At 37.1% G+C, this 13,017-nt stretch overlaps 2 long non-coding RNA genes across 2 annotated transcripts; both read left to right on the top strand.

Annotated features, from left to right (window-relative positions):
• Positions 1-3,572: 3,572 nt before the first annotated feature.
• On the top strand, positions 3,573-5,254 carry LOC114734052 (uncharacterized). Its single transcript, XR_003739130.1, has 3 exons — positions 3,573-3,607; positions 4,239-4,306; positions 5,070-5,254. It is a non-coding gene; the product is annotated as an uncharacterized LOC114734052 (long non-coding RNA).
• Positions 5,255-10,895: 5,641 nt separating this feature from the next.
• LOC114734039 (uncharacterized) lies at positions 10,896-12,578 on the top strand. The gene is made up of 3 exons (XR_003739128.1): positions 10,896-10,930; positions 11,563-11,630; positions 12,394-12,578. It is a non-coding gene; the product is annotated as an uncharacterized LOC114734039 (long non-coding RNA).
• Positions 12,579-13,017: the final 439 nt, after the last annotated feature.

The following is a 13,017-nucleotide window of genomic DNA, read 5'->3' on the forward strand; positions in this document are numbered from 1 at the left end:
GCTAAAGATTTAATTTGATTGTAAATATAAAATATCAATTTATTTTATTTTTATATTTTTTTAGAATAGTCCCATATGATTGCGTGTGTCAAAAAGATTTTGTTCTAACTAACTTTCATAGTTAATAATAATATTTTAAGGAAGAAAACACTTATTTATTATAAATAACTAATTTAATTAATTTTTTTAATATTTATAAATTAATTATGTAGTTTTTATATTAAAAACAGGAAGTGATATTATCTCTTAAATTATGATGGATATTAATTTTATAAATTGATCTAATTTCAATTTTTGTGGAGCAACTCTGTTTGTTTAAATTGGATCTTTTGTAGTCATAAAATTATATATTAAGATTATACAGTACTCCATAACTTTTTTTATTTATTTTGTATCTAATTTTATTTGTTAGTTAATTTGTGAATTGAAAAAAAAAAGGATATTCATGTTTTTAATTTGTTGTGTTATCTCCGATTAAAAAAAATCGATGATAATAATGAACATGTAAAAATGCATGGGAATTTAGTTGTCCGATAATTTTTAAGACATTTTAAATTTAATTGGTTGGCTTGATTGAGAGAAGAAAACTAATGACGAGTCAGTGTTGAGCTTCTTCCCTCTCCCTGTCAAGTGTAGCAGAGATATTTTGTTAGATAATTTATTTTGTTAAAAAGTAGTTATAGTTTGTTATGTAAACACTCTTAGACTCACCAGCTCACTTGTATATAAACACTCCTCCTTATCAATAATAAAGTTAACTCATTCTTTCCCAATATTAAGTTTCATGGTATCCTAAGCCAGACACAAGCCCTTTATTGTCTTTTCCCCTTTTCCTTTTCCTCTCTTTCCTCCAGTTTTCCGCCTTTCTTGTTTTCTCCGTCCTTCATTTTTTTCGTCGCCCTCTTCTCCTCAAAACGTCCACGGCGACTGCTTCTGATTGTTCAATTGATCCATCAAAGCCCCTACTACATCCACCCGAGCGAGAATCATGCTCTTGTCCTCGTTTCCCCTCCACTTGACACTTCCAATTATCACGAATAGTCTTGTGCCATGAAAATGGCTTTGCTATCAAAAAATAAACTGAAGTTTGTGGATTACTCGATCTCTCGTCCCTCAGCTTCTAATAAAGACTTTTCCAGCATGGGAATGATGCAACAATCTAGTTCAAGGATGGTTAACTAAGTTACTCTCTCCTATGATTTCCCGAAGCACTCTCTAGTTTGATACAACGACTAAAATCTAGAACGATCTCAAGTCAAGGTACTCTCAGTGTAAAGCCCCTAACCTTAAAAACATTATCAACTCGTCGTAAAATTCACTACTATAGTAGAAAAGGAAATCTGTTAAAACAAACTACCATAGTAGAAAGAAATTGCATAACTTTAGGAATTAACATTTAAACTCGGTTCAAACTCGAACTCGGTTGCATGCAACTAAAATCATTCATTCATGTCCACTGGGCCTCCGAGCCTCCGACCTGGGTAACAACATACATCAAAATCAGCCCATCCAATTAGTTTTCAACCATGTAACAAAGTTTCATAAAACAATAGAAATGGCCTCCGGCCAACTAAAACGAGGAGATAACATATTCTCCAATTTACAATAAGATTAACAATCAAAATATCTCAAAAGATCCTAAATGTGGCAATATATATACTAGCCATACATATACAAAGGCTAGAGGCCTAAAGCTAACCAAGCTCAAGCCTCTGCGTCTCTTCCCGAAGGCGCACGCCTAGAAACTTCACCTGAAAACATTGTAAACCACGGGGTGAGACGGAGTCCCAGTAACCAACCTTTCCAATTCAAGGTACTACTAAATAGGTGCTCGTGAGGTGTCAAGTAGGGCAGTTCACAAGTAATATGATAACAAGATAGCCACAACAAGTTATGCAAGTGCAATGATGCAATCCCATCAACCATATCCCTCACTTTGGGGGATTTTCAGGAGTCAAAGCCGGCCTATCCCTCACTATGGGGGACGTAAAGAGCCCAAAAAAGGTCTATCCCTCACTCTGGGGGACGTAGGGAGCCAAAAGGCCTATCCCTCACTATAGGGGACGTACTGAGTCAACCATCATGCATTAATGGAGGCCTTACCACGTGGTAGTAACTATCAAAAACTCTCACCAATTCCCAATTCATGCATCATGCTCAAACCATAATCAAATAGTAATTGAACATTTCATAAGTAACTTCATTCAGTGGCATATCCTTCACAATTTCAAGATTCATTCATCATCATTCGAAACCCCACAAGACAGTTTTCTTTTTTTTATATATACAACATACAGTTTGAACATAATTACTACTTGGAGCACAAAACATAAATCTACTCACAATACCACAGAAACAAGTACTAAGGATTGGAAAGTGGTTACCTCTCGCCTGAGCAAGGAATAACAAACCAACAATGTGGCCCCGCGCACCAACAAAACTCACAACCAGTCTACACAAGCACACAAACACACAACCACCATGTATTAGCTTTCAAACTAATAATGTGGCCAAAACAACATTTGGGGACACAAAATTCCTAGCTCCAACCAAAACTCTACCCAACTCAAAGGGTATAACCATCAAAGCAACACTCCAAAGTCATAAAAGTCTATTAAAACATCAAATCCCCTTCCAAGCATCAATTAGGGCTCAAACCTCAAGGACCCACTATAGGAATTCCACACCCAAACATTCCATTTGAACAATTGAAGTTCCAACAACAATCTAAACTGATTAAACATCCAATTTAACCCTCCTTAACATAACCCAATTCACAAAACTCAGAATCAACCTCTACATTATCATCCTCAATCACAAACCTCCCATTTCCATAAACCCTAGCTTCAAAAACTCAAGATTCTTTAAATCCAAGAAAACTACACTAATTAAATACTTAAACTGACCCAAAGCAATCAATTAAACTCAAAATAATTGGTCAAAAACCTCAATTCCATCACAACTTAGAAAATCCTAGGGTTCTACCAAAAATCTTCAGAAATTTCAAAAAAGAAAGTAGATTAGAGGTTAAAATCACTTACTTGAGATAATGGATCCTTAGAAATGTCTTTCCCAAGCCTCAACACCGAAACCCTAGCAGAGCTCCTCTCTCCTCCTTGAGATTTTCTAATTTTCGCACACTGAACCCCTCCCGCGACTATATAGATTCGGGACCTTTCGTCGCGGCGAACCCATATCTTCGCAGCGGCGACGAAAGCTTCCCGAGAGGAATGTAACATCCCAATTTTTTTTATTTATTATTATTCCTAGTGTTTAGTTAAGTTTAGAAGGAGTTTAATGCTTGATAAATGAGTTTTTTCTCTATTTATTTAAGAAAAGAGAATTATTGAAAATAAGATTATAAAATATGTATAAGGAAATTTCTGAATAATAATAATAATAAAACGGATTAAAAAAAATGGGAAAAAAAAGGGGTACCAAACTATAATTTTGTCCCATTTTAATATGGGGTCTTTAACTGGAATTTTGCCAAAATATTATTTTAACCGTTGGGGGCCAGAGAGAACATTTCGACGTTTTTCTTTTCACCTTCTCCGGCGCCTCCTCTCATTTTTCCAGTAGGGTTTCAACTTTGCAGATCATTTTGGTAAGCCAAATGACTTCTTTTCATTAAACTCTCTTCATGAAAGTTTTTCCACTCATCTAAATCTATCTAATGATGGTAGTTTTATACTGTTTAGAGATAATTTTTGGGTTTAGGGTTTGAAGCAAGTGTTGAGTTTTGATGATAGGTAAGCATAATATTGTAGAGCTATTTTAGTAGATCATTTCTATCAGTTTAGTTTTATTTATTGACTGACCTAATATTTTTAAATGAATTATTTTAGTTAAACAGATATTTATTTATGAAAAATATGATATTTATACCATGAAACTGTTGATTAAATTATTTACTTAGATGCATTTGATGTATAGTGAATTTCTAATGGTTGGTTTTTGAGATTTAAAGTTAAAATAGGATTTTTGAATTTTAAATATGATAATTTCAGATTTAAAAATTTGAGAAAAATCTGTATTAAAGTAAATACTTGAAATGTTTAAATGAAAATTTTGGATTGTGAGGATATATAAATTTTGTGCTAAAAGACTTAATTATGGGTTATGAGAGGTTTGGGTTTAGCATAGAATTAGAAACTTTAACTTATATATATATGTTTTAGTTTAAGTAATTAATTAAATAGCTTGTGTATTGATATGTAAATGTATTGGTTGTGTAGATTAAATTATTGGGCTATTGGTATGAGCACGGGGTTAACCTTGTGGTAATACTTGTTCTAGACAAGAGGTAACCACTTTCCACTTATTATTCATGCTCGTAGGTTGTTTGTGATTGATTTTGAATTATAAGGAATTTATGAAATATTATTGAATTACGATGTGAGCTATGAAAGTATGTTGTTATTGAAATTGTCTTGTGAGACTTTTGTTGCAAAAGATATATGTTTACTATTATGATGATCTTAGGTATTATGAGTCAATTGAAAAATGGAAAATCCCAATTGATTTTTACATGTTGATGATTGTTTATGAATGCAATATTTTGAGTGTTGATATATGAGGGGTGGCGGATGTTGATGATGGGTACTATAACAAAGAGGATATAAGGGGGTGAATTATGTACATTTGAGGATATAAGGTGGTAGGGCCATCAGGTGTACACTGATTGGTCCTTTGGCCCAATTATTCATTATAGGGCATTGACACCCTACTAGTAGACTAGAGGGGGAACCCATGGTCCGGTCTGGTGCTCTGTGGATTTTGGCCGGTCCATATCACTTGATCGGTGAGCTTGTCTAATTACCAGTCACATGGATGAGGATTTAGCCCATGGGTTTAGTCAGAGGATATAAGGTGGGTGGATATAAGGGAGGTGAAAAGATTATTGATTATACTTTTTATATGCTTTGACAATATGAAATTTGTTGGAATACTATGAATTTGCTTTTGTCTCACTTGACACGTCACGAGCACTTACTTGTATGCTTGATAAGTAGGATTGCTGGTTACTGAGACTTTTGTCTCACCCCGTTGATTTAACACTTTTCCAGGTGATAGTTCCCGTTCGGGTCAGTCAGGGAAGGCTCCGGAAGCTTGAGCTGCTATTGCAAAATTGTAGCGCTTCCACTCTTTTGATTGTGTTGGATAGATGTATATTGCCATGATAGGGCCCATTCCACATACTCTGATATGTTTGAGATTGATTATTTTGACAGTGTACTTTTGAGAACTGTTACTGGACTGTATGCTGGTAGAAGGCCGGAGGCCTTTAGGCATTTGCATGTGATTTCTTTTGTTTGATATGAGTGGTGAATCCACAGTGATCTTTGACATGAAATGACTTTTGATTTTGTTGAAAGTTATGAAAGGTACTATTTAGTAAAATCGTGTTATGGGCTTATGGTTGAAAATGATATTCTAGATTTATAATACCCAAAGCCCTATCCATTATGAATATCTTTTTGCACGCAGTTAATTTAGGAAAGTTCTTTTAACCATGATAGACATATTTATGGATTGGTTTAACTCTTTTTCTATCATGGTTAATCTCATATGATTTAGGATATTTATATAACCATGATAGTATTTCTAAATATTTTTACAAAGTTTCTTTTCTATCATGGTTAACTTTTTGATATTGATTACTTTATAAGTGTAGTAGTTTCGTTGTTACAAATTTGGTATCAGATTCTAAGATTCTGTGATCTGTCATGCATTGCATGTAGTGGCAATATACAATATTCACACACATCCTTCCCTATCTTATTTGGTTTGTTGTGTCTAAGTACTCACTTCCTATGGTGGGTTGGACCCTTAGGTGGGGAGGAGATGGTACGGACTCGATCACGGCAGACTGACCCTGGAGACAACCAACCTCCAAATCCACCTAACCAACCTCAACAAAACAATGAGGCTTTCTTGCAACGGATGACGGACTTACTGATGACAGCTATGGATGAGAGGTTGAAAAAGTTTGAGGAAGAGGTTCTGAAGAGACGGGAGGACGGGAAGCAGATTAATGAGAGCCCAAAAGAGAATGGACTTGAGGATCCAAGTGTGGGTAATTTAGAGAAGCGTGTCAACCTTACTGGAGGATCAAGGGAGGAGAGTTCAGCACAACGTGAGCAACGGCCCTATATTGATGAATCCATGAGGCAGGTCATGAAAGATGTGAGCAGACATAAACCACCCACATTCAATGGAAGCATGGATCCTTTGAAAGCTGAAGCTTGGATTGATAAGCTTGAGACGATTTTTAAGATTGTTCCTTGTACCACCTATGAGCAGGCACGAGTAGCCATTTTCTTATTAGAAGACCGTGCCAAGAGATGGTGGAAAAGTGCTGGTGGTCGTGATGATTTGGGCGTCACCTTTGAAGAGTTCAAGGAAAAATTTTTGGATCACTACTTTCCTATGGCCTTGCAACAGGAAAAGGAGACTGAGTTCTTTGCTCTTCGTCAGGACAATAAGCATGAGGATGATTTTATTGCTGAGTTTATTGATTTGTCCAAATATGTCACTTATTTGAAAAGTGAGGATAACCCTAAATGGATGGCCTCACAGTTGATAGAAAAGGCCAGGCCAGAGTTGAGGCAACAGTTAGCCTTACTTCCTTTCGAGAGTTTTGAGGATACATGCAACAAGCTGAGAGTGGCTGCACGAAGGGCTAGGGATACTGAGGAGGCCAGACGTCGGGACAATCAAGGCAGGTTTTCCAATTTTATGAAGCCGATTGGTGGAATTGGAAAGAAATCTGGTTATGGTTCTGGAAGCTCTAGCAAGAACAAAGGGCAGAACCAGAGGCGTCCAGATCAGAGGGTTCCACAGCAGAGGTCTCAGGCATTGAAGAGCCATGTTGGAGGGAGTCAAAACTCCCACAGAGAGTCAGCTTTATCTATGCCCAGTGTTAGAGGGCCTTGTTCGAGATGTGGGAGGAGTCATTCAGGGACATGTATAGAGTGCTTCCGATGCCACAGGTTAGGGCACATAGCTCGCTTTTGCCCAGAAGGCCAGCAACCACCTCAGAGCGGTCGTTCTACGATTCCAGGTCGAGTCTATGCTATGACACAGGAGGAGGCTGGTGCGTCTCCTAATATGATTCGAGGTACAGTTTCACTCCAAGGACATATTATTCCTGTTTTATTTGATTCTGGTGCTACACATTCTTTCATATCTATTGGATGTGCTAAGAAGTTTGATTTTCATGTAATTGACTTACCTTATAATTTGAGAGTTTCTACACCTGCTGGGGCTACAGTCATGACTTCTCAAGCATGCTTAAACATTGCCCTTCAATTTGAGAATCGTGATTCTGTAATTGATTTGATTTGTTTGCCGCTTAAAGGCATTGATGTGATTATTGGCATGGATTGGTTATCAGCTAATGATGCCATCCTTGATTGTAAGAGGAAACTTGTGACTTTTTCTCTTCATGCTATGTCTGTTGAGGCTATTATGAGTCCTATGTTGTTATCGGCTACTCAAGTGAACAAGTGTATTCGGGGAGGTTGCCAGACATATGCAGTGTTCTTCTCTACTAATGTGGATAAGGAAGTTAGTGTTGATCAGATTGAAGTGGTAAAAGAGTTCCCAGAGGTATTTCCAGAGGAGGTATCCGGGTTACCCCCAGAGAGAGAGGTTGAATTCTCCATTGATCTGGTACCTGGCACAGCTCCCATTTCAAAGGCACCCTATCGGATGTCTCCTTCAGAGCTGGCTGAGTTAAAGAAGCAGATAGAAGAACTACTTGAGAAAGGATTCATTCGACCAAGTGTTTCACCATGGGGTTCACCGGTACTATTTGTGAGAAAGAAGGATGGTAGCTTGCGTTTGTGTATTGACTACCGTCAGTTGAATAAAGTAACTATCAAGAATAAGTATCCATTACCACGAATAGATGATCTCTTAGATCAGCTTGTTGGATCGTCTGTCTTCTCTAAGATTGACTTGAGATCAGGGTACCATCAGCTTAGGGTCAGAGCAGAGGATATTCCAAAGACTGCTTTTCGCACAAGATATGGTCACTATGAGTACTTGGTCATGCCTTTTGGTTTAACAAATGCCCCTGCCGTCTTCATGGATTATATGAATCGAATCTTTCGGCCTTATCTAGATCAGTTTATAGTGGTTTTCATCGACGACATCCTTATCTACTCAAAAAATGAGGAGGATCATCGAGGGCATCTTCGTATTGCATTGCAAATACTAAAAGACCACCAGTTGTATGCCAAGTTGTCTAAGTGTGAGTTTTGGCTTAAAGAAGTAAAATTTCTTGGTCATGTGGTGTCTGCGGAAGGAGTAGCTGTTGATCCTAGTAAAGTGGATGCTGTACTGAAGTGGGAATCCCCGAAGTCTGTGACGGAGGTGAGGAGTTTTGTCGGTTTAGCTGGTTACTACCGAAGATTTATTGAAGGATTCTCTCAAATTGCTATGCCATTGACTAAGTTGACTAAGAAGGATCAACCGTTCATTTGGAGTGATAAGTGTGAGGCAGCCTTCCAAGAGTTGAAGGCGAGATTAACCACTGCTCCAGTGCTTACTATCCCAGACCCTAATCGTCCATACACGTTATATACAGATGCTTCACTTAAGGGCTTGGGTTGTGTCCTGATGCAGGGAGGCAAAGTGGTAGCTTATGCATCAAGGCAATTGAGGCCCCATGAGGAGAATTACCCCACTCATGACTTAGAATTAGCTGCCGTTGTGTTTGCACTAAAGATATGGAGGCATTACTTATATGGGTCTCAGTTTGAAGTTTTCAGTGATCATAAGAGTTTGAAGTACTTGGTAGACCAGAAGGAATTAATAACAGACAACGTAGGTGGATGGAATTCCTTAAAGATTATGACTTCGAACTTAAGTATCACCCGGGTAAAGCTAATGTGGTAGCTGATGCCTTGAGTAGGAAGACAGTGCATGTGTTCCATATGAGCTTGAAGGAGCACTACTGTTTGGAGGGTTTAAGGGATCTCCAGGTGGTGCCTGAGACAACAGCTTCCCTACAGTCAATTTTGGGTGATTATGAATTCTTTAGAGATTTAAAGGCAGCACAAATGGAAGACGCTCGACTATTGAGTATTCGAGAGGCATTGGAAAGTGGAGATGTTCCTGACTATGATGTTGGAGAAGAAGGGATTCTGAGGTACAAAAAGAGAATTTGTGTCCCTAATGATGATGAAATTAAGAAGACAATTTTGGAAGAGGCTCATCGGAGTAACTATTCGATGCACCCAGGGATAACAAAGATGTACAATGACTTGAAGAGAAACTATTGGTGGCCAAAGATGAAGAGAGATGTGACAGAATTTGTAATGAAGTGTTTGACTTGTCAAAAGGTCAAGATAGAGCACCAAAGGCCCCCAGGACTACTTCAAAATTTAGATATTCCTCAATGGAAGTGGGATAGCATTTCCATGGATTTCATCACTAGTTTGCCAAGGACCCCAGCTGGTTACGATGCAATTTGGGTGATTGTTGACAGATTGACTAAGTCAGCGCACTTCTTACCTATCAGAGCCACTTACTCTTTAGAGCGACTGACACAATTGTACATTGATGAGATAGTTCGACTTCATGGAGTACCGGAGTCAATCATATCTGATCGAGATCCGCGGTTTACATCAAACTTTTGGAGGTCATTGCAAAAAGCCATGGGCACTAAGTTGAAGTACAGTACTGCTTACCACCCCCAAACAGATGGACAAACCGAGAGGACGATTCAAACTCTCGAGGACATGCTGAGAGCTTGTGCTATTGAGTTCAAGGGTAGTTGGGACAGTCATTTGTCGCTAGCAGAATTTGCCTACAACAATAGCTACCACGCTAGCATTCAGATGGCTCCTTATGAAGCCTTATATGGGAGAAAGTGCCGATCTCCACTCTGTTGGACAGAATTGAGTGAGAGAACTATCATTGGTCCTGACTTAGTAGACATCACTACCAGAAAGATTGATCTGATTAAACAAAGGTTATTGACAGCTCAAAGCCGTCAGAAGAGTTATGCAGATCGTCGTCGGAGACCTTTGGAATTCGATGTAGGTGATCATGTGTTTTTGAAAGTTTCTCCACTCACGGGTATTGGAAGATCTATCAAAGCCAAAAAGTTGACACCCAGGTTCATAGGCCCATATGAGATCTTGGAGAGAATTGGACCTGTTGCCTACCGTGTTGCCTTGCCGCCACATTTGTCCAACATTCACGATGTGTTTCATGTGTCACAATTGAAGAAGTATCATCCAGATCCATCTCACATAATCGAGCCTGAAGAAGTTGAGTTACGTGAGAACTTGACTTATAAGGCAGAACCAGAGCGGATTTTGGATGTGAAGGACAAGCAATTACGGAATAAGACTATTCGGCTCGTAAAAGTCTTTTGGAAAGGAATGAGTCCCGGTGATGCTACTTGGGAAACCGAGGAGCGAATGCGGTGCGAGTACCCGTACTTGTTTTCTTGGTAGGTGTTTTTCTTGGTTGTTGTGTGTGTTTGTTTGAATTTTGGGGACAAAATTCCTTTTAGGTGGGGAGAGTTGTAACATCCCAATTTTTTTTATTTATTATTATTCCTAGTGTTTAGTTAAGTTTAGAAGGAGTTTAATGCTTGATAAATGAGTTTTATTCTCTATTTATTTAAGAAAAGAGAATTATTGAAAATAAGATTTATAAAATATGTATAAGGAAATTTCTGAATAATAATAATAATAAAACGGATTAAAAAAAAAAGGGAAAAAAACGGGGTACCAAACTATAATTTTGTCCCATTTTAATATGGGGTCTTTAACTGGAATTTCTGCCAAAATATTATTTTAACCGTTGGGGGGCCAGAGAGAAACATTTCGACGTCTTTTCTTTTTCACCTTCTCCGGCGCCTTCCTCTCATTTTTCCAGTAGGGTTTCAACTTTGCAGATCATTTTGGTAAGCCAAATGACTTCTTTTCATTAAACTCTCTTCATGAAAGTTTTTCCACTCATCTAAATCTATCTAATGATGGTAGTTTTATACTGTTTAGAGATAATTTTTGGGTTTAGGGTTTGAAGCAAGTGTTGAGTTTTGATGATAGGTAAGCATAATATTGTAGAGCTATTTTAGTAGATCATTTCTATCAGTTTAGTTTTATTTATTGACTGACCTAATATTTTTAAATGAATTATTTTAGTTAAACAGATATTTATTTATGAAAAATATGATATTTATACCATGAAACTGTTGATTAAATTATTTACTTAGATGCATTTGATGTATAGTGAATTTCTAATGGTTGGTTTTTGAGATTTAAAGTTAAAATAGGATTTTTGAATTTTAAATATGATAATTTCAGATTTAAAATTTTGAGAAAAATCTGTATTAAAGTAAATACTTTGAAAGGTTTAAATGAAAATTTTGGATTGTGAGGATATATAAATTTTGTGCTAAAAGACTTAATTATGGGTTATGAGAGGTTTGGGTTTAGCATAGAATTAGAAACTTTAACTTATATATATATGTTTTAGTTTAAGTAATTAATTAAATAGCTTGTGTATTGATATGTAAATGTATTGGTTGTGTAGATTAAATTATTGGGCTATTGGTATGAGCACGGGGTTAACCTTGTGGTAATACTTGTTCTAGACAAGAGGTAACCACTTTCCACTTATTATTCATGCTCGTAGGTTGTTTGTGATTGATTTTGAATTATAAGGAATTTATGAAATATTATTGAATTACGATGTGAGCTATGAAAGTATGTTGTTATTGAAATTGTCTTGTGAGACTTTTGTTGCAAAAGATATATGTTTACTATTATGATGATCTTAGGTATTATGAGTCAATTGAAAAATGGAAAATCCCAATTGATTTTTACATGTTGATGATTGTTTATGAATGCAATATTTTGAGTGTTGATATATGAGGGGTGGCGGATGTTGATGATGGGTACTATAACAAAGAGGATATAAGGGGGTGAATTATGTACATTTGAGGATATAAGGTGGTAGGGCCATCAGGTGTACACTGATTGGTCCTTTGGCCCAATTATTCATTATAGGGCATTGACACCCTACTAGTAGACTAGAGGGGGAACCCATGGTCCGGTCTGGTGCTCTGTGGATTTTGGCCGGTCCATATCACTTGATCGGTGAGCTTGTCTAATTACCAGTCACATGGATGAGGATTTAGCCCATGGGTTTAGTCAGAGGATATAAGGTGGGTGGATATAAGGGAGGTGAAAAGATTATTGATTGTACTTTTTATATGCTTTGACAATATGAAATTTGTTGGAATACTATGAATTTGCTTTTGTCTCACTTGACACGTCACGAGCACTTACTTGTATGCTTGATAAGTAGGATTGTTGGTTACTGAGACTTTTGTCTCACCCCGTTGATTTAACACTTTTCCAGGTGATAGTTCCCGTTCGGGTCAGTCAGGGAAGGCTCCGGAAGCTTGAGCTGCTATTGCAAAATTGTAGCGCTTCCACTCTTTTGATTGTGTTGGATAGATGTATATTGCCATGATAGGGCCCATTCCACATACTCTGATATGTTTGAGATTGATTATTTTGACAGTGTACTTTTGAGAACTGTTACTGGACTGTATGCTGGTAGAAGGCCGGAGGCCTTTAGGCATTTGCATGTGATTTCTTTTGTTTGATATGAGTGGTGAATCCACAGTGATCTTTGACATGAAATGACTTTTGATTTTGTTGAAAGTTATGAAGGTACTATTTAGTAAAATCGTGTTATGGGCTTATGGTTGAAAATGATATTCTAGATTTATAATACCCAAAGCCCTATCCATTATGAATATCTTTTTGCACGCAGTTAATTTAGGAAAGTTCTTTTAACCATGATAGACATATTTATGGATTGGTTTAACTCTTTTTCTATCATGGTTAATCTCATATGATTTAGGATATTTATATAACCATGATAGTATTTCTAAATATTTTTACAAAGTTTCTTTTCTATCATGGTTAACTTTTTGATATTGATTACTTTATAAGTGTAGTAGTTTCGTTGTTACAA

This window comes from Neltuma alba, unplaced genomic scaffold, assembly GCF_004799145.2.
Source record: "Neltuma alba isolate B1F8T4 unplaced genomic scaffold, ASM479914v2 tig00013064_pilon, whole genome shotgun sequence".
NCBI classification, from domain to species: Eukaryota; Viridiplantae; Streptophyta; class Magnoliopsida; order Fabales; family Fabaceae; genus Neltuma; species Neltuma alba.